Source organism: Calypte anna, chromosome 1, assembly GCF_003957555.1.
Source record: "Calypte anna isolate BGI_N300 chromosome 1, bCalAnn1_v1.p, whole genome shotgun sequence".
NCBI lineage: Eukaryota > Metazoa > Chordata > Aves > Apodiformes > Trochilidae > Calypte > Calypte anna.
This window is the reverse complement of record NC_044244.1, coordinates 43,787,859-43,808,807: the sequence shown is the minus strand read 5'-3', so window position 1 is coordinate 43,808,807 and position 20,949 is coordinate 43,787,859.

The following is a 20,949-nucleotide window of genomic DNA, read 5'->3' as shown; positions in this document are numbered from 1 at the left end:
GACTCTCCTTCTTTCCAGATAAAGAGACAGAAACGATGCTTAGATCACAGAAATCTCCCTGAGAACGTCTACTCAGGCAAAAGCCTGGCACTTTTAGCTCACAGCACAAACGTGTCTTCTACTCTCTTGAAATCTGTTGAAATGTAGACTGTGTCAGGCAGAAGAAAATATTCCATGCCTTAGGTAAAGCTATAGTAGTGCATAAGCCACCTCAGATGAAGAGACACGAGCTGTGTCACATTCTCTTCTCCTCCCTGATACACATATGATGCTCCACAAAACACAGCAGCCTCCATCACTCTCCCCTTGACATTAACATACTGGTGACAACAAACATGATGTGACAGACAAAAGGGTGCAGAGGAGGAGTTATGTGAACTTTGGCCATGTGTAGTACTGAGCATGTTTCTTTTTTAAAAAAACATCATTTGAGATAATCCACTGCAAAACAATCTTTTGGATTAACTGCCATGACCTTGGGTCCTCCTGCACAAACAGATGTTTGTCTCAGCTGGAATTGGGATGTTACACTTCTGTGTCATCGTGTTGTCTTTGGGGAGGAAGAGGATCAAAATCTGTGCTTGCAAAGAGCACAGGTTAACCCTGATCAAAGAAGAGATACAAGTTGCAGGATATAAGCATATAGCAGGCAGAATCTGCTCCATCTTGAAGATGAAAGCAAAAATAATTCATTGCCTGACTCTGCACCCTTTAACCTCAGTCTTCACACCTGTATAACAGGGTTAACAACTTCTTAAAATTCATATCCCCTGCCTAGGGGGGATAATGAGTAAAAATTCCAGGAAATTCAGGATAGTTCAAAACCGCTCAATAACTGCAAAATGCTGTGTGGGTAAACAACTTGGGGAATTAGCTGAACATACGAGCTGGGAGTCTTTATGAAATGCCTCCTCACAGCTACATCCATCAAAGCTCACTGCAGTTGCAGGCATATGGCAATTCAGAACAAGGGTGGGTGAACATGTTTAACCTAGTTAGAAACTCAGTGGAAGACTGCAGAGTCTAAGGCATTGCACAGCCTATACTGAGCTCTCAGACTGCTTAGGAGAGATTCAGGAAAACAAGCAGAAGTGACAAGAAAAAAGCCTGGTCAAGAAGAGGTCAAATTAAGCACAGCAAGAATGATTTCTTTACAAAGACCCACCCCTCCCAAAATGTCTAGCATGTATAAGGGATCTTTGTTCCACAACAGAGACGTGCAGCTCAGTATTAATTTGATGGTGGAGTTTCAGGGGAATCTTTTTGGACTGGTTTTGTAATTTATCCTTGAAAAGAAATACAGGGAAAATATTTGTTAAATTAATTCAGAGGCTTATAAAATTTATCTTTGTGAAGACAAACTTTCTTAATTCACAGTGAGCTTTTCTGCCTTCCTGTGTACAGAAATGTGGCTGCAAGGGGTGTATCCATCCACACATCTTCCTAAAACAAGGAGCTTACTTCAGTGCCGCGATAGCCTGACCCATATAGAAGCTTTTATGTGCTACTTTTCTACGGAATAAAAGAAAATACTTCAAGATAAAAGGCTTTAACTGTTTTTTAAGAAACATAAATCCTTTATTAAGGGTTTAAATAATAATTGTGGAAAACATTTTAGTTGCTTGGTTAATTATCCTTTTTGCTCTCAGCTCCTAATGTGATGATGCTGGGTTCACTTCTAGGAAAGTGCTAACTGGATACGCTTAATAAATTACTTTATAAAGTGAACAGCTTCATAAATAAAACCTTCTGAGCTATTTTAACCTCTGTCATGTATACATAGTAGTTTTTGGCAACTCACTGGTATCTACTGAGATATAACTCTTACTCTGACCAAACATTACTGGCTGTTGTTTTCTTTTACTGTGTATGCAGCACATCCAGGGTCTCATGGAAAACTTTGAAAAACTTTGTAGCTTGATAAAACTGCCACAGTGCTAAGTGTCTTCCTTATTTGTTTACCCAAGTGTTTTATTGAAATGAACAATTTTGTGTCCATGGGATAATTTCCCATTTGCCCAAAAATGCTCCATCCCACTGTCCTTGCAATACCATTTGCACCCCATGCCAGTGTTCCTTTCCACTGCCAGAGCTGGATTTGCACAGGTGAGGATGAGACTTTAATTCAGTCTTTGTTGACATCCTGATACCTCCTCCCTCTCTAATTCTACTTGAATAGGCTTAAGTTACCTGCTGCTTGCCACAATCTGCTTTCTGAACACCAGGCACAGCAGTTTGTCTTAAGCAAGGTCTGGACCCTGAAAGTAATTTGTTATGGAGTTGTGAGCTGCCCCACTAGTGAAAATATCATTTAGAAGTGCAAATTTTTACCTGATTTACCTTGAGAGAGATTAGAGAGATGAGGTCCTGATCTAACTGGCTGTGGAGGCTTAACAGTGTAAGACACATTTTTTGTAGCTGGAAAGAAGGCTAAAAGCTACAGAGCACAGCATGCAAAACCTGGATACTAAGGCTGTGTGGTTTTAATTCAGTCCTCTTTCAAGTGTGTATTTTCATACTGACCTTATTTACTTGATCAGATTCCAGTTTTTCGAAAATCCCTAGCTCGTTCACTAAACAGTAGGCACTGAATATTTTTCCATGGAGATACCCAGTTAAATACCTCTTTAAATCTTCCTTCTTTTGTCACCAACAACATCCAAATCTCCAGGAAGCGTTCAGCTACACAAAGTACAAGCAATTTTTCCTCTTTCTTAAATCCCATGCCTACTCCTCTTGAGTGGTTGCTTTCAGACTGGGCAAACAAATGAGCCCTTCATCACCATGGGCTGCACAGGCCCGTCCAATGCCCTGCATGAGGCTGGGTCCAGTGGGGAAAAAAAAATCTGTATGTGCTCATGTAACTAAATACAGTATGCTAAGGCTTACACAGAATGTGAGGGTTTAATTAAGACTACCAAAGAAACCTTAATTCTGGAATTTTACTAACTTTTTCCACTCCAGCATCTATGGCGTTAGAGAATTTAGCTGCCAAAGTCTCACAATTTTCCATTAAGTGTGAGTATAAGTGAGTTTCTGGGGGAGGACCACAGGCTGACAGTTTTGGGGGGTTGCAGACAGAAGCAGACTCCAGGCAAAAAGCAAGGGATTCAATGAATCCTTGAAGTCTCTGCACCAAAACACGGAGCTGCTAGTGCAAAGTGTCTGTAAGAATTCTTTCAAATGGCTAAACCATGGCATTTTCCCTTAATTGCATTTTCAGAACTGTCTAAACCAGTCTAGCTGAAACTTTCCAGAAAAATTTTGCTTGAGACACCTGGCATGGAAAAATTCAGTCCAAGTAATTTAAAGCTGCAAAATTATAAGCAACTAAAACCAAAATCTTGTAATGGGAAATGTCAGGCAATTTTAGCTACTGATGATACTACCAGCTTTGTCTGTTACAACATGAAAAATAGAGAGAGACAAGAAGGGAAAAAAAAAAAAGACAGACAGAATTATAAATGATAAAAGGAGAAAGCCTGCTTCCTGGAAGAGGTGGGTTTTAAGAGATTTTTGGATATGAATTAAAAGGACGTTTGACAGATGAGGTCATGGAGGCTGTTTAATGTGTTAGGAAGCAGAATGAGTGAAGGTATAAAGCTGAGAATAAGGGTAGGAAAAGAGCAAGGTATGGTTGTTGAAGGGTGTCCTGAGAAGGCAGAGGGAAGAAGAAATTTATAGTAGTATAAAAAATATAGTATCAGAGTGCTACTGTTGTGATCATTAAGTTTAAATAATACATAGAATGACAACTTGCTTCATTTAGGATGCTCAGGTATTTTGTTGACAGGTAGGTGGATGAGAGCACGCCTCCTTAAGAGAAATCCTATTTAAATCTAAGCCCTCATAAAATATCAAGGGGAGGGACAGCCAATCCCACTTCTCATAAGCCACTTCTCATAGCTGCAGCTAATGTCTAAATAAAATTTTTTCCCAAGGTCTTTATTCCTACAAGTACTGCTGACTTCAGTGGAATTCAGCAAGAAGCAGAAAACATCTCAAAGACAGAATGTGACTTCCAGATAATTTTTTTTAGATCAGAGTGCCCAATCCTGAATTCCTTGACTTCTTTGGGGTCTTTTGAAGATCTATGCACTGCAGAGCCAGTGCCAGCCAACATCCTAAATCTTTCTTTGCTTGACAGGGTCCAGTCCTTCAACTCTTGAGAAGTGTTCTTTAATCATTTGAGAGGTGCTTTTGACTGCGTTTGGTTATGTTTAGTTTTGGGACAAAAGGACTCAAGAATTAGCCCTTATTCTCCTTTTTTTTGGCCAATGTATGGGCTTTGGTCTTAACTGAATATTGAATCTCCTACTAGTTTTCATGATATGATATTGCCTCTTAACTCTCCTATCTGCACTGTATCTCAGGGCCTGGGTGCTTAGAACTACACAACACTTATGAAAAACATTTTTCTCCATTTACATGCTAGGATCATGTTTATTTGGGAACTGCTTGGAAATCTGTCATTATGGTGTTTGTGACAGCTTGACAAGGCCTGTTGCCATGGAAAAGCTTTGTGATGTTGTATAAATATATTCCTAGGTCAGAAGTTCTATGTATTTTTTGGACATGGGTGCTAAAGGGAAAAAAGAATGACTAAACATTAAAAAAGCAGAATAATGAAAAATAACAATAATAACTAACATTTGATACTATATTTCTGCCTGGTAACCAAACAAACTGTTTCTCAAAGCTTTTAATTTATGCTGTAGCAATCCTGCTAGCAATGAAAGTTCATTTACTTCCAAGGTTCACCCCTATCCTTAAAATATTCTTATTACCACTCATTTTGCAATATTGATGTTCCTCTATTAATAGACTAGCAGACAAGGGAGCTATTATTCTCACCCTCTATCTGTTATTCCATTAGGTAAGGCTGACAGTCTCTGACTGCTCACAGTTCTATAACCTACCATGTGCTCAAGCCACTAACTGAAGCTCATCCTCACATGTTGTTTTTGGTGAAAATTATGACTAGACAGGAAAAGAGAAAACAAAAACATGTAGAAAAGTACTAGAGAAAGCTCAATATAGGTTTGCCTCCAAAATAGCAATATTTTTTTGACTCAGACAGAAATGAGGAAGTGTCGGCACAACGATGTGGAAAGTCATCTGAGACTGTTTCTGCAGTTTGTCCCTGCTGATGACTGATGCCCTGTGTTTTAGTTCCAACTGTATTTTCACGCCGACACAAAAACAGTCTTTCCAGCACTTTTTTTTACTGTCTGTAACACATCTTTTATGCGTTTTGTAAGAGGGTTCTTTAAGCATGGGCAAATTCAGGTTATCCTGAGCCAATGCAACACATGGGCACAAGCTTGCTTTCTTGGGTGCCAGAGGTAGACTCCAGAAAGGCCGGTTCTCACCCAGATTCCTTTCTCCCCCTCTCTCCTATATTTTTAAAAGCATATGTATTGCAAGAATGATAAAATCATAGAAGCAGAACATGCCAGGTTGGAAGGAACCCATCAGGATCATCAAGTCCAACTCCTGTGTCTGTGTAGGGGACCCAACACAGGATACCACGTGCCTGAGAATGTCATCCAAATGCTTCTTGAACTCAGGCAGGCTTGGTGCTGTGACCACTTCCCTGGGGACTTTATTCCAGTGCTAAACTGTCCTCAGGTTGAAAAACCTTTTCCATATATTTAACCTAAACCTCCCCTTATTCAGCTTCCTAACATCTCCCCCAGTCCTGTCTTTGGTCACAGGACTGAAGAAATCAGTATCAGCCGCATCTCTTTTCCTCATGAGGAAGTTGTGTGCTTCTCTGAAATAGCATTTTCATGAAGTGATAGAGTGAGGACAGGCTATAACCCTTTACCTTTGGAAAGGGTTGAGGCATAAGTACAAGTTATGACCATGACTGGGGATCATGGCTCCATGAAGGATCCATGTAGGGCAGGGCTGCTGTTTCTCATGCAGGCAACACACCAGTGAAGAGCAGCTATTGCCTTGTGAAAGACAGTGTCTCCCAAGATAATCAGCCTGACAGGGTCAGCAGGAAACCAATGAAGGAAGCTATCTGTCTATATCCAACCTCTGTGAATGACAATGACTCCTGTTACCCTAGATACTGTCACTTCCAAAAGGATCATAGAATCGCAGAATGGTTTGAGTAGGAAGGTACCTTAAAGATCATCATGTTCCAAACCCCTTGCATGGGGAGGGACACCTCCCTCTAGACCAGGATGCTCAAAGCCCCATCCAACCTGGCCTTGAACACTTCCAGGGATGGGGAGGGGGCAGCCACATCTTCCCTGGGCAACCTGTGCCAGTGTCATCACCGCAAAGAAACAAGGTGGAGTTCAAGACAAAAATGGGGTGGCGTAGCATGACCTGTGTACGTCTGTAATTCATGCCTGCCTCAGGGGCATGTAGCAAACCAGACAAAGCTTTATCTAAGTTTCCTCACCCACTGTTCTTGGCTGTTGTCTTCCCTCTAACTGCTGAGCCGTGGAAGCAGCCCGAGGAAGGTGCTGTCCTTCAGAGTGATATCATCCCAAAATTCACTGGGCTTCCTTAGTCATCTCTCAGGACATAAGTGGTTTGCAAAAATAGAATTATAATCTTTTAAAAAATCACGAAGTATCATGAATCCTCTAAACTTGCTGCTATCCCTAGACTTTGTTTATCAGCCAGCTCTTTTTTTTCACCATAGGGTCTCTCTCTGCTCTCTTACTTCCATAAGGATTTTGGCTTCTGTTTTTATATGTCCTTAATTATCTCCTATCAAACTATGAGGTACTGTTTTTGAGATTCTTAAACATCAAAATGCCATATATTTTTAATTAAAGTTCTCTGCCATTTGATCCTTGTTTCAAGTGTTAACTTAAAAGAAGGGGGAAATGTCTGGAAGTAGAGAAATGAGAATTGATCTATAGTTTGAATACAAGCCACAAATATGCCATGAGAATATAGACACATGCCCAAAGTGCCATCAAGGAAAATATCCTAACCCTCCCACACTTTTTACACATTACAACATACTAAAAAGTATTTCTAGCCATAGTGAAATACGTTAAAATTAAAACAAAACCCAAAAAAATACCAAAACGACAAAGTTGCCAGAATTTCCTACAGACAGAGGCCCAGTTCTTGATCAGAAAAATTTTCATGACAGTTCATCAACCTAATATTGATTTTTGGAAGCTTCAGTCTACCAAAAAGAATGCTAGTAAAAGGGAAGGGACTAATTTATTACTAGTGTAGTTGTTGCCTTCTCTGGTAGAAAGAACGGCATTTCTACAGGGAGGATTAAGGTACCATTGGGCAAACCAAGTCCATCTCAGGTGCCTGTATCCTGTGCTGCACTAAACCACCAATGACCATGAATATGGGATATTCCATGTTCACACATGTATAGAAAGCTTGAAATAGAAGTGCTATTAAATCTGCCTAAAGATCTTGGGAAACTGAGGCAGAGGATAACATGCTGCAGCCAATGGAGGATATTGCTAGCAGGGCTGAGACTGTGAGGATGTGACTCACAGGACAAGGTTTTCGGTCCTCTCTGGAGAAGTGTTGCTATATACAACACTGTTCAGCAAAGAGACTGGAAACCTCCCCCAGTAATTTATCTTTCAGCTTGGTATCTGTGAAAGCTTTTAAGGAGAAGATTCTAAATAAGGAACAAAAAAATGTTGCTGTTTCTCACCATAATTGTAAACTGAAAATAAGCACTTATACAACCTAGCCCAAATATTTAGTTAAAGAACAGGTTTATAACTAAGGATATCTTAAAATGTGTTTGAATTATTATATACACTACTTAAACAGTTAAACTGTCAGCTTAGAATGTTGTATATCTACCTCATTAGCCTGCCTCCAGGGCCTGTGGTAGGTGAATCTGCATTTTAAAATTTTGTATTTTTCCATGCTTTATGCATCCTGTAAAATGCCCTGAGAACTTTATGAAGGATGTTGCATTAAAATGTGTGATTATAAATATGATTTAAATATCTGAAACATTACAGGGTGATTATTGTTCAATAAGGCAGCGTGCATAAAAGGGTTATCTGCATGCTGTGCTTAGGTTCTGACAATATAATGTAATGAATTGTTCAATATAGTTTGTGTGCTATTTGTCTCTGTTTCTTCTCATACTCCAGAGATGCCTGATGTGCAGTACTCTAACAAGCCTATCGTAAATTGTCGAACAATAAACAGCCCTTGAGATTTTTAGATAGTATGTGGTTAGTATGTAATCCATCTTGAGGAACTTGATTTAGTGCCACAAAGGAACATCCTTGACAATGCTCAACATTGTTTTAAACTGCTGCTAAATCAATTACTGTGTTTGGGAAATGGCACTCTGCTTCCTCTCCCTGCTCCATGCCACTGGCCAGGCTGCTCAAGGAGAGATGTAGGCAGCCACACTATGGAGGCAGATGGGTTCCCTGGAAATTACTGAATTAACCCAGCTTGAAGCAGTGGTAAGTAAGGCCTCCTAAAATTTGCACTAAACCTCAAAACTCATATACTGGTTGGCTGGATTGTCTTAGCTGTGGCTAGCAAGGAAGGAATTGCAGAACATAGACAAATTCTTCCTCTAGGATCAGAGATGTGCCATGGAATAACAATATCCACACACACTAATAACCTCTTGTGCTTACACCAAAATTTTTGTGTTATGTTCATTGATTAATTTTACCTTGCAGCATCCCAGTGAGCTGGAGAATAGTTACTACCTCTTTTGGCAGATGAGATACACCAATTACTCAGTGCAAGGATGGGAGGGGCTTGTGGGCCAAAGATTAATGCTCTCTTGAGTATATTGATGTTACAAAGATTGACCCAGATATTAAACAAGACCAAATCCATTTGTATTTCTTTAACATTTTCTTCTGCATCCTCTGTTGAGGCAATCACTGGGGATGCTGAAGGCAAAAGGAGAAGGGCACTTCAAGTATCTAAGCTGTAACCTTGCCCTGCTGCTTTGGAGACATAAATGAGGATTTCTCAGCTGTATTTTCTATATCCCAGGAGATTGCATGAGACGATTGAGATACAGTTATTACAACAATAATGTTCTGACATGTTTGACATTATGACAGTCTCAGAAATATCATTCACTTAATGTGTGAAAATAACACTAGAGAGAAGCAGGGGCAAAGGATCCCAAGATCAAAGTAAAAGAAGGAAAATTGTGCAGGATTCATTTCTGAGCCACATGATCTAGTTTCTGAAGGATTAATATACTTTCATCATCTATACATTACAGATATTACATCATCTGCCAGGGGGACCCTGCAAGCCTGCCTTCAAATTTAGCATCCCCTCCAGGTTTTGGAGTTTTGCCTGTCTCTAACTCCAGCTCTTAGAGGGTGGTGGAGTGGCAGTCGCCTCTTTTCCTCATAAACAGCCCTACATCTATGTCCCACCAATGCCATACCTCTCCTAAAGTGACTCTGATCAGGTATTGATCTTTGATCTACAGCATTGCTGGAAATGGCAGCCAGCTGCAGTCGTGAAGAACAACTGGCAGACATTCTGGTTGGTATTGGCACTGGCTCTCTCTTATGAGATCCAAATTCCTGGGAACCAAATGTTCCTGTGAATCTGGCTTTCTGCTGCCAATATAGCTTATGATACAAAGCTAATTGGCTTTCAACTTTTCTTGGAAATCTGGAAGGGAAATGGATAGGTTGCCTTTATTTATACACTGATATGCCGAGAATCTGCATTAAGATAAGTGGAAAAATATATACAGCAGTAGCCATAAAAAAAAGACAGTGCTTACCCATCTTCATTATTAAGTTGTTTCAGAGACATAAGTAGCTTTTTTTTCATATAAGCTTCACAAGACTGTAAGGGTTCTTTTGGCCTCTGTTATCACAGTGAATAGCAATGGAAGGGAGAGTTCATTGCAGAAGGGTATTTGCATAGGTTCCTTCAGGCAGGGCCTTCATTTGGGATTTGTGTCCTTTGTGTATCAAAACGATGGGCAGTCATCACCCAGAAAATGAGAGGTAAAACCTGCTGTGACAAGGACGTTTGTGGAAACTTCCCTTTGCTCAAGGGACTGATGATTGCTTTCTCCTTTGACATGTATGTAAGGGATGAGTTTACAACTGAAGAATATCTTATTCATCTTTCTCTGCTTCCTCCTAGCTGCTCCTACTCCTATGAGTTGACAGCTGACAGTACCAGCAGTAAAATTCACATCTTCCAGGGATTAAAGGAGAGGAATTCTCCAGGCCATAGAAAAATTGTTTCAGATTTGGCTATAATATTAGGATTGGCTTTTGCTAAAAAAAAAATAAATCATGAAGACCATTTAATTTTGAGTGCTTTTTAAAGCATTTCAAGAAGTGTAGCCATGGAAATATAGCTCCCAGTCAAGTGGTGAAAAAAATTAAATCCTTGTGGGATAGAAGGAATTAAGATTAAAATTGGCTTGAAACACTTGCACTAAATAAGCTACTACTGAAAGTTTGTGGGTGAAAAAGTGTTTTTTCCTGTGAAATGATTCCTCCTGTTACAGGCCAAGTTCTGTTTTCACCCGTGTAACTGAAAGCAGTGACTGGATCCAGTTGAGCAGACATTTCATTTTATGGGGCTTCCTGAAAAGAGAAGAAAAGTACTTGCATTGTGGTAGAACAGATCTCTTCATCTTTCCTCCTGAAATGGTTCCACAAGGCCTGTGGTCCAGATTGAGAGGACCAGAGGAGTTATAGTCAGAGCAGAGCTGAGAAGATATGCCTCAGTATAAATCAGAGAGGCACAAAAGGAGTTAGGATCCAGCTTCAAATGTTTCCAGCTCCTACCTCTGCTCACAACATACTACTGTATTCATGCTGTTACTAACTTGCCATATTCAAAAGCAAGAAGGAAAAAAAAAGAAGCAACTCTTCTACACAACATGGGACTGAAAGGGTTGATGTCACACAATCCTATCATACTTGATGGGTCTTTTTGTTTTTTTTATAGCTCATCTTTCCCTCAAAAGAATACACACATTATTTTACCTTAGGTGTATCTGCTTCACTTGTTTTACTTTTCAGACAGTTACCTGGCTGGAAGCCAGAACTGCAAAATCAAATCCTGCCATTTATTTTAGGATTTGCTTTTATTATTCTTGCCTGAATTTCATATTTTTTTTTCCATTTCTTATTACCTTATGTCATGCATTCTTTTTTTTTTTTTCTTCCTCTTTTCTTTGTTAGCTTTGTTTGCTTCCTGTCACTCACTGTTTGGTAGCTCGACTATCGGGGCGGAATGAAAAAGCTACACACTAACTTTATACATTTTACTGTCACTTTCCAACCACTGAAAAATGCAGCAGCAACCAGAAGGCAAGCAGATCTGAGGTAGGTCAGTTCTTTGAGCTACGCCAAGTCACAAGGAATCTTGAATTGCAGATACAAGTGGCATTGGGCTTTTTTTTAAAAAAAAATGTTTATTGAAGATGAAAGAAGTACAATAACAATGAGAATAAGCATGAAGATGATGAAAAGCAAACAAGAAGCAGCCCAACTTTCAGCCTGAGTTTAATATACACATAGCTTCTTTTTATTCCTAAAAAGAGCAAAAAAGTATTTGTAACAGCTGGTCTCAACCCAAAAGTTTGTTTGGATCATTGAATCATGCCCTCGTACTGTTCAAGACTATACATAGTTGTCACTAAAATGATCCTAGAAAAATCCCCATCTACTGCTAAGAATGTGTTTTTTTTTTCTTTTTGCTGCTAAACATATTTTGTTGTTAAAGATGTATGGGGAAACGAAAAACCGGTGGGGAAACAAAGGGCAGATTTCTAAAAAGGGCCACTTAAAATTAGTTTCTTACACTTCCAAGAAGCAGCCTGATTTTTCACAAGAGCTGGGCATCTGCCAGCTTCCAGAGAGCTCTGGGAGAAAAGCAGGGAGATGTAGACCCTCTAAAAACCTGCTGGCTGCCTACGTGCCACCTCAGAGAGACATATTCTCTCTGCCTCTCACTGCCTGTGCTGGTCTAAAGATTAATGGTAAATCCATCTTAAAGCTTCCACTCTTAAATGTTTTCCCCCAGCTTTTCCTGTGGTCCAGCAGCCCACAGGAGATCTGTCCCACAGATCTGTGCCAGCAGACGAGACAGAGACTCTCACTTAGCCCATGATGAGTGTAAGGTGTTGCAAATGGTTTCCCTTAGGAAAAACAGCACACTCTCTGGTAATGGGTTTTTTGACAGAATATTTGTGATATCTCCATGTTTTCCCTTTTCCTTGATTTCCCACTATTCTTCCTGACATTTTCAGTTTGGAAATCTCTTTGGAATGGTATAACAGATCTTTCATCAACCTTTAAGACCCCCTTCCTAACTATATCCCACTTGTGTGGAGGTGATGAAATCTAAGAATGGCATGGCTTTGTTGTTTGGGCCTTTAAAGATCTGATCCATCTCTCTGGAATAATTTGCCCTACCTCTAAATGCAAAAAAATCCTCCAACCTCAAGCACAGACACTGCAGCTTTCTCTATGCCTTGCTTGAAAGAAACAAAAAGGGGCTGGTTGGTTGGGAAAAAGGGCAGGAAGTAAAAAGTAAGGGTATTTAAGCCATTGAGGAGCTCTGCAGCCAGTCTGCTGGAAATTTGCTGTGGCCTGAGAAGAGATGAGCACCCTTTGCCAAGGCACTGTGCCTGGAGAGATGCTACAGCTGCTCCTCTACCCTACCACTGCCATGTGAGATGGTCTGTCTGGTGTTTGGTGTGGGATGTGCTCATCTGAGAGAACTCCCATCAGGGCAGCCCCTCCCAAACAGATTACTTATTCCCAAGCATATAACAGGATGACAGCACGCTGTGCTTTTGTGACATCCCAGCTGGGGTTCTGGTGCTGGGTCGCTGTCTCCCATCCACCCTGGTAAACAGGCACTTGGTAAAATTTACCAGCCTGAGTAACACTTGTGCTGTTTCACTCCCTGAATTTCTTTGGGATATTAATTCATAACTCTTAATCAGTGAAATCTGCCTCTGGTCTGTTTTTTAGGCAGACAAGGACGGTGCTTTCTGTCCTGTGCTTCCTGACCTTATGTGCCAGTGTAATATGCAGAAGTATTTCAAATGCCATTTTAATCTTCATAATCCAAGCAGATTATGTTCATAACTTCACCTCTATCTGCTCTCAGCATTATCTCCTTTGAAAAAATGTCACAGCACTTGTTTTTAGACAAGATTCACCCTTTTCAAGATGGATTTACTTTTTGCATCCTGGTCTCATATCATTCCTACACCACTGCAGGCCAATGCATTATCTGGGGCTCCACACTCCTGCTGTACTCTTCTCAAAAAGCAACATGACAATAATATTTGCAGTTCTAACTTTGCATTTCTGAAATCTATGGTAGTCAAAAGTAGCAGTGTTAAATAGTAATTAGTCTCCTGATTATTGTTTTTACAAAGTAGTCTATTTGCATTATTATTTAGAGAGGTTACAGCCTAGCTCCAGGCCCTGGCTGCTCATTCCTACTGTGGCAGGAGGAGGCCACAACAATAGAGTGCAGCTACACAAATAGATTATTTATGTTTGGCATAATTGGGAGTGTGAAAACCTTGTCAGAGAAGAAGAGGTCAGAAAATGGGTGGCCCTAAGGGAGAGAGGATGCACACTGCCTGTGAATGAGGGAGGTGCTGCTTGCTTGGCAGAAGAGACCCTCTTGCAGGTCCTCATCCACCCCTGGCCTCCAGCTGTGTCACCCTGCACTTCCTCCAGAGCTTCTGCCTCCCTTGTTGAGCTCAATGTTAAATCAGCTGTCTGTGGGACTTGTTTTAATTGAGGAGGCAAACAGCTTCAGAATAGGAGACAGAAAAGCAGGAGGGCAGATAATGAACTGGGGGAGTTTCACCCTTTGGTGTCATTGGGGTTTTTTTGCAAACAATTGCTAGCCATCAGACAACAGAATTATCAGTCCTGTGTAAGGACATTTCTTAGGTGAAATACTGAAAAGTTTTGTCATTGACTCAAGCAGGTCCAAGCTCTGAAAGCTCTCAAATCCTTCCTTTTGTTTTTCTTACGTACTTAATCCTTGCTGTGAACTGAATGAGGCAGTGATCCTATGGAAAAGAATGTATTATCATATAGTTGTAGATTACATTGAATGGTGTACTCATTACAGTGGCTGGACTGAAGTTACACAGACATCCTTAATTCTTAATTCTGTCATCTCCTAGCTGTCACATGTTTGACTTTCCATCCTTTATGATGGCTTTTGAATAAAGTTTGTAGTTGTAACTAATAATTAATTTGGATGTAATTATTGGAACTTAACCTTCTATTGGTATCTTATGGAGAATTTCACAGCTTTTTCCTTTATAAACAATGAGTTTAGGAATTTGCTTGTCACAAGTTTAAGCTGTTGAGTTTCCTTCAGGATTGTTTTTTTGTGTTTGCTTTAAGATTTTTGATGATTTTGGACACCCCTGTCACTGCAATTCTTTCACTGTGATTCCAACACAAGCTGCATCATTCAGCATAGGAACTGAGTAACTGATTTGGGTGGACTGAAGTTGGAATATGGCCTTCATAAACCTTATATATATTTTTTACAGATGCTTTCATTTGCGTACTGCATCTTTTTATCTCTTCTTACTGTCACTGTTGTTTGCTGGTTTCTTGTGCCAAATCCAGTGCTGGGGTTCAGAGAGCTGAATCAATTTAAAATCTGCTCTGCCATTATCAATAATTGTAAGTTTAATAAAAAACTCATGTCCCATTCCTAAAACACAAAAAGTGATGAGGATTTCAAGCTCAGCATGTTCAGAAGCTCTTGAGGTTTGGAACTGCTGTGGGTATGAAGGTTACTCTGCTGACTCTGAGGTTTCTGATGGGAAGTAAAATTACTCTAGGTATAAAATTTGTAGGGATGGAACCTGAGTTTGAAATCACATCAGTGGACCCTAATTTGAGATCCTATATATCCTATTTACTTCTCGACCCTGTCGTAAAAATACACCCTGTTAATACTCTATTAGTTAAGATGAGGTGCATGTGTAAGATGCGTGAAGAAAAGTATCTCAGTTATGTAGCTATTTTGTGGTCTTTTCTCTATTGTCCCCTACTCTCACAGCCATCAAAAGAAAAGGAAAATCAGAACATCAGAAGAGGCTGTTAACATTCTTGTTGTATTAAGTTACAACTTTGCTATTTGTAGTTTATAGCAGAAAATGTTACAGAAGACAATAATCTCACCACCTGCTGGAGAAAGTAATTAGAGGGGAATCATAGTCAATAGCTGTTTTTCTTTGCAACAGATTTTTCATTGATGATACATTAGACTGTATGGCAATTTACTTTGAAAGGCGTGCAAAATAAAACCTGGAAAGTTCAAACTCCCTTGGTTACAGGCACAGCAAAATTTGAAGAAATTCAAAGTAGATATTATTTACAGTAGAGTTCAAAGGGTTGTTTAGCAAATACAAAAAAAGTCTTGAATTAGATTAAATATGACCTACAAATGTTAGTCTCTATTTTGAATAACTGTACTGGAATTAAATTGTCTGTAGAACACCTTTGCCTAACGACCATCCTCAGTATTTCCATCATTATCTTTGAGCCAGATTTCCAGTGGTTTTAAAATCATTCATAGCAGCATCACTATAGTTTAGAAATGAACATAGAATGTCCCTTCCTCAGACATTTTCACCATTGAAAATATTCAATATTTGCAGTGAATTGCCCTGGAGAGCTCTCTGTATTACTTAGGAATTGAATCATGATATAGCAAAAAAGTTTTCTTTCCATCCTAATTTTTAAAAGCAAGCATAGTCACTGTTTCAGGTAAGCCAGGAATGTACTAAAAAGAGCAAAGATTAGGTTGGTTGGTTGTTTCATGAATGCAAAGGTTTTCATTGTTACTTCCAGCATTCCCCTGAAATATTCTTAGCAGTCTGTGATATGGACATTGAGGGACTGTGGAGTGAAGGGTAATATTAGCCAAAGTGCTGCTGGCCATTGAACAAGTGATGGACAAAACCACAGCCAGGCCTTTCTCAAGCTGGAAATGTGCACACCAGACTTTCAAAGGATGGCACAGACACCTGGCTTGGGGTACAGCCCAAATTTCTGGCCACCCAAAACTGGCAAGAGAAATATGAGTCATGGAATAATTTTATGATGAGAGAGTATGAGTTGAAACCAAACCACTTAAATTTTGACAAAACATCCAAGGAGACATTTTCCTTGGTCCAAGATACAGGGAAAGAAGAGGATAAACAGCGAGAAGGGGGAAAAAATCCCATAGCCTTCTTGACAGCAGCTGCTGTGCTAGTTATTGGAGTATTATCCAGGAGACCAAAGTGTAGGCTCTGAATTCCAACCTTGAGGTGCTGCTAGTAGGACCTATATCAGTCTCTTGCAAATGCATATGAGTATTAAATCACAAGTATCTTCATTTTACTTTGATTCAGGATGAAGACATATTTTGAAACCCCTGCATTTTTCAAGAAATATAATTACTTTTGATTTAAACTTTTCAGAGACTACTGCTTAGGCATTGCAGTCCTCTCCCCTTAGCATTGCTCTGTCTTCAAAAAACCAACATCACTTTTTCCTGAAGTAGGAATATCAATATATTTTAATTACTCTGCATATGCAATTACCTTTAAGAAATGACTGCTAAATAAGCCTATGAACAACACTGGGAGTCCTGTTGTTGCCATGCTGCTGTTGCCATGTAAGGTGGAAAATTCTAATAATACTTTCTGAAGGCATCTATATCCATTTACTTTTATTTAAATATGATAATCTTCTGTGACTGGTAGCTTAGCAGTTGCAATTTTGTTCTTAATGTCTGCCCAGCAATTATATGTGTATTCCTTATTCTTTTTGCAGTGTGAGACTTCAGATAATATTTGGGAGTATTTTTAATAAAGATGTGTAAAAAATGTCATGAAGGAAAAGAGTCTTCACCCTCAACTAAGAATACTAGCTCTACTGTAAAGGGCACTCAAGGCAGTAGATATATAACCCTGTAACACTTTTAAATTTCATCAACACAAATTTGTACAACTTCGTCTTATTTGTCCTCTTCACCAGTGAAACAGGGCGTACACTTGGAGTAAAGATCTCACGGGAAACAGAGAACATTTGTTGCACAGTTTCTCTCTGCAATCCTTCTTCCACCATTCTGACCTTGATTTGATAGTTTACATATTTGAATCTCAGTATCTTTGTCTATTGCCTCCTCAGTTATCTAATATTCTGTTCATCAGGGCTTTTTTGTCATTGTTGGTGTGGATTTTGGGATTGGTTGTGGCTTTTTTTTTTTTCCTTCCCCAAGAAGAAACCAATCTAAGCCAAGAATTCTACACATTTACCACAGAAACTGAGTAATGAGTAGTAAATAATCAGAAGACTCATTTGGTAGGTGATTGGCAAGTGGATGCAGAAGTCCACATGTGAAAACAGCATTTCCAGGAAGTGTCAGTGTGTTCAAAGGTTGTTTAGCATGTGAGCAAGGAAGCATCTAAACCAAGGTCTTCAAACACTGACATCCTTTGACCTTCACCTGAGTGTCTGTTGTTCTTCAAAGCATTACCCAGGGGCTTTTCTTGCTGCTACCAAGTGAATAGAGGCTGAGAAGCAGTGATGTATCTTCTCTCCGTGCTGTCTCCTCAAGTCTATCAGCATGATCACAAGCCAGTACACCATGCATACACATGGCAGACAATGAATGGTGACAGTACCAGCTCTTCTTTTGAGGCTGATCCCAGCTTACAGATAAAAAGGGCTGCATCAGCCTCTTTAGTCTGAAATCTGCCATATCAGAATCAAATAAGCTCCACATTGCCTCTTAAAGACTGAGCAATAAATAGCAGCAAAATATGTTTTGGTGGATGGATTTGTTTCAGCAGGTGACTGAATAAACTAAACCTTGGCAGTAGAACTTCAAGTGAGTGAAGTATTATGGTTGATAGGCTTAAATCTTTCTTCTGCTGATGCTGTGCAGGAAAGACTGTGACTGAAATAGGTATAATTAGTGAACCGTGATTGAATTCTCAGCATCAAGAAGACAACAGCTTTTTCACAGTTTCTACTTTGATGTCATCTCTCATCTGTAAGGCTGTTTTACTCAGAACCACTTGAAGGTATTTTTCTTTTGAATTGGCTGCTTTAAATGTCTTTAGTGCTAGATTATCTGTGTCAGGTTTATCACAAGCTGTCTGGATACTGGATGATTTTTCTTTTCATGGTAAAACATAGCACTCTTCTAAACTCTGCTTCCAGTTTATGATGAAGGTCCTTCTTGGTTGGGTCTTCTGTTGCTGGTTTCCAAATAGTCAGAATCTTGATCAACAATCTTACAATCTTCCCTGTCGCTATTTTTGTTTTATTTACACTTCACAGTAACAACTTGGGTGATAATGACTTGCTACAGTCACTGTCTCTCTGCTGACAAGAGCAAAGATCTGTCATCATCTTCTATCTAGTAGCATTTTGCACTTTTGAATCTGCATGTAATGTATTACCAGCACTTAACAAGTCCTTAGTTTCAAGCACTTGGGGTTTCATTGGGGTTTTTTTTCCCTGATAAAGATACTATTCACCTTGTATGATGTTCCTCCACTTGATGACTTCCTAGGAGTATCTTCTGAATCCGGGAGCTGCTGTTTTGTTCTTTTGATGTAATAATATGCAAAAAGTTTTTCTTTATAACTATGCTGCAGGATTGCTGATAACATATGTGGTATTTCATCAGCATGCAAGTTTCTGCCATAACCACACCTTGAATACTAAGGAAAACTATCCCATGATTTTATGCCTTAAAAATGATATTAGATTGGTACTTGAGTGTCAGTAACTTGCACCGTGCATGTGAATGCTTAGAAAGCTGCTGACCGGTTCTTTCTTATTTTCCAGTTCTCTACCTTTGCTTCAGATCTATAACGAAAACTGCATGAATTTGTGCATTCTGAACAAAAATTCAGCAGCATCATGGAAGCAGAAGCACTTGTAGCAGCCATACAGAATGATTGATATTGTGATACCCAATTTTCATTTCAGCAATCATCCTGGGAGAGCGACCCATGCAGAAAAGATACTACATATAAAAAAAAGGCATAGTCAACCATACAAATACACATTCCTGACTCAAACTTTGACCCCCCCCTCTTGTAGCTCACAGGTAAAATGACTAGATTCTGAATAGATTTATGGATTGGAGGTACACAGCATAAGTTATGTATGTATGTATGTATGTACAGGGACAAACACTTCCTGTTTGTCTCTGTATCCAAGAAAAATCACTGATTTCCCACTGTGCATTTTTAAAGTAAAGCCTTAACATCTAATTAGTTCTTTCTCTTTTTTTTTTTAATCATCTTTTGTCTTTGGAGTATTCCATTGTACCTGTGAAAAGCAAGAAGTCTTGCAGATCTAGGAGCGGTGTGAATGAGGAAAATAATTAAATGGGGTCACCGTGTTGATGTTTTGTAGCACGACATGGAACTAACACCCACTTCTTGTTTTTTAAGTGCTAAAAAAAAATAATAATAAAAAAAAATCCATAATCTAATTAGTTTCTTTAATCTGGCAAGCAAAGATACCTCCTCTTGACTCTATCGCTTTCTTGCAAATGCGACACCTTGAAGATCAGAAATGTTCAGTGAGGGGCTGTATTAGGTAGCTAATTGAAATAAGAGAACATGGAATCAGTCTGTCACTCTGATGCAAGTGATGGGTTGGATTTAAGCCTTCTGGTACCGGTGGAGGATCAGCTCAGGTGAAAGTCTCCAAGCACCTCTGCGTCATTTACTTACAGGTAAAGCAAAATTTAGTCATGCCCTGGAATTAGTTGACAATGAATTTGGATGAACTAACAATTCTTCTGTGTTGTATAGTAAAATACGTGTAGCTAAGCATTGAAATGAGGAGGAAAGAGCTGCCTGTGTGAGGCCACAGTAATCCTGGAGGCAAATTTGCATGGAATTTACACATAATTCTGTAAAATCAGCATTAGACATTGCACACCCACAAGAAATTAAGTCTCTGTTTTAATTTTAACTCTCTGCACTTCAGGAGGAATTGCCACCAGGTAGGAGAAGAAATGTATGTTTTCTTGCCATGTGCACGTCCCTTTATCCTGCTCGCTGAGCTCAGGCTGCTCCTATAACCTCTTCCTTTTCCGTTCTTTTTTTATTCCTCTTTTTGTCCTTTTCCTTCTGCTGCTTTTTTTCACAGGCCAATTTTGAGGCTGAGGACTAGAGAAAGATTAAGCGATGGTTTTCCCTCTCTGCCCCAAGGTCCAGGGTGTCCTCTCCTCCACGGTACACTGGCAGCAGAAAAGCAAAGGTTTTCATCAAAGTGAGGAGGATAAGAAGAGTAGGCAGGATGGGAGGGTTAATAAAAAAAAAAAGTTAAAAGCCTCTTTCCCCTTTGCTGTATGTGCTTGTGCACCTGGGCATAGCCTGTGCCTTAGAATCACCCTGTGTCATTGTGATAAGCATTTATTGACTTCAGATTTTAGCCATGACTAGGATCTGTGTGGCTAAGAATAATTTTTTTTTTTTCCCCACTGGCTTAGAGAATTTCACATGTAATCTAAAGTTCTACTGCAAGCATCGAAATTTAATATGAGTTCCCATTATTACATACAACTTTTAGCGTCCTCCCTCTTCCAGGATGAAATTCACCTCTCTAACAAAAAAATGCCTAAATGACAAATCCTAAATTTGTTCACATGTTTGGTGCCAAGAAGATACTGACTGCTGTTAAGAGGCTAGAACGAAGCTTGCAGTGCCATCAAAGCACAGAGCTGAGAGCAGCAGCATCACAGCTTGAGATAGGGCTCATGATTCAAACACAGCATTAAAAGGAGCAGTTCAAACAGACACAACCACAAAATCCAAAATCTTCAGCTGACCTTTGCTCACACCCAGCCCATCCTTTGAGCTGATCTATAGGGGTGTATCATCAGAAAGGACAGACAGACATAGGGACAAAGCCAAAAGGTAGAGGAAATAACAAC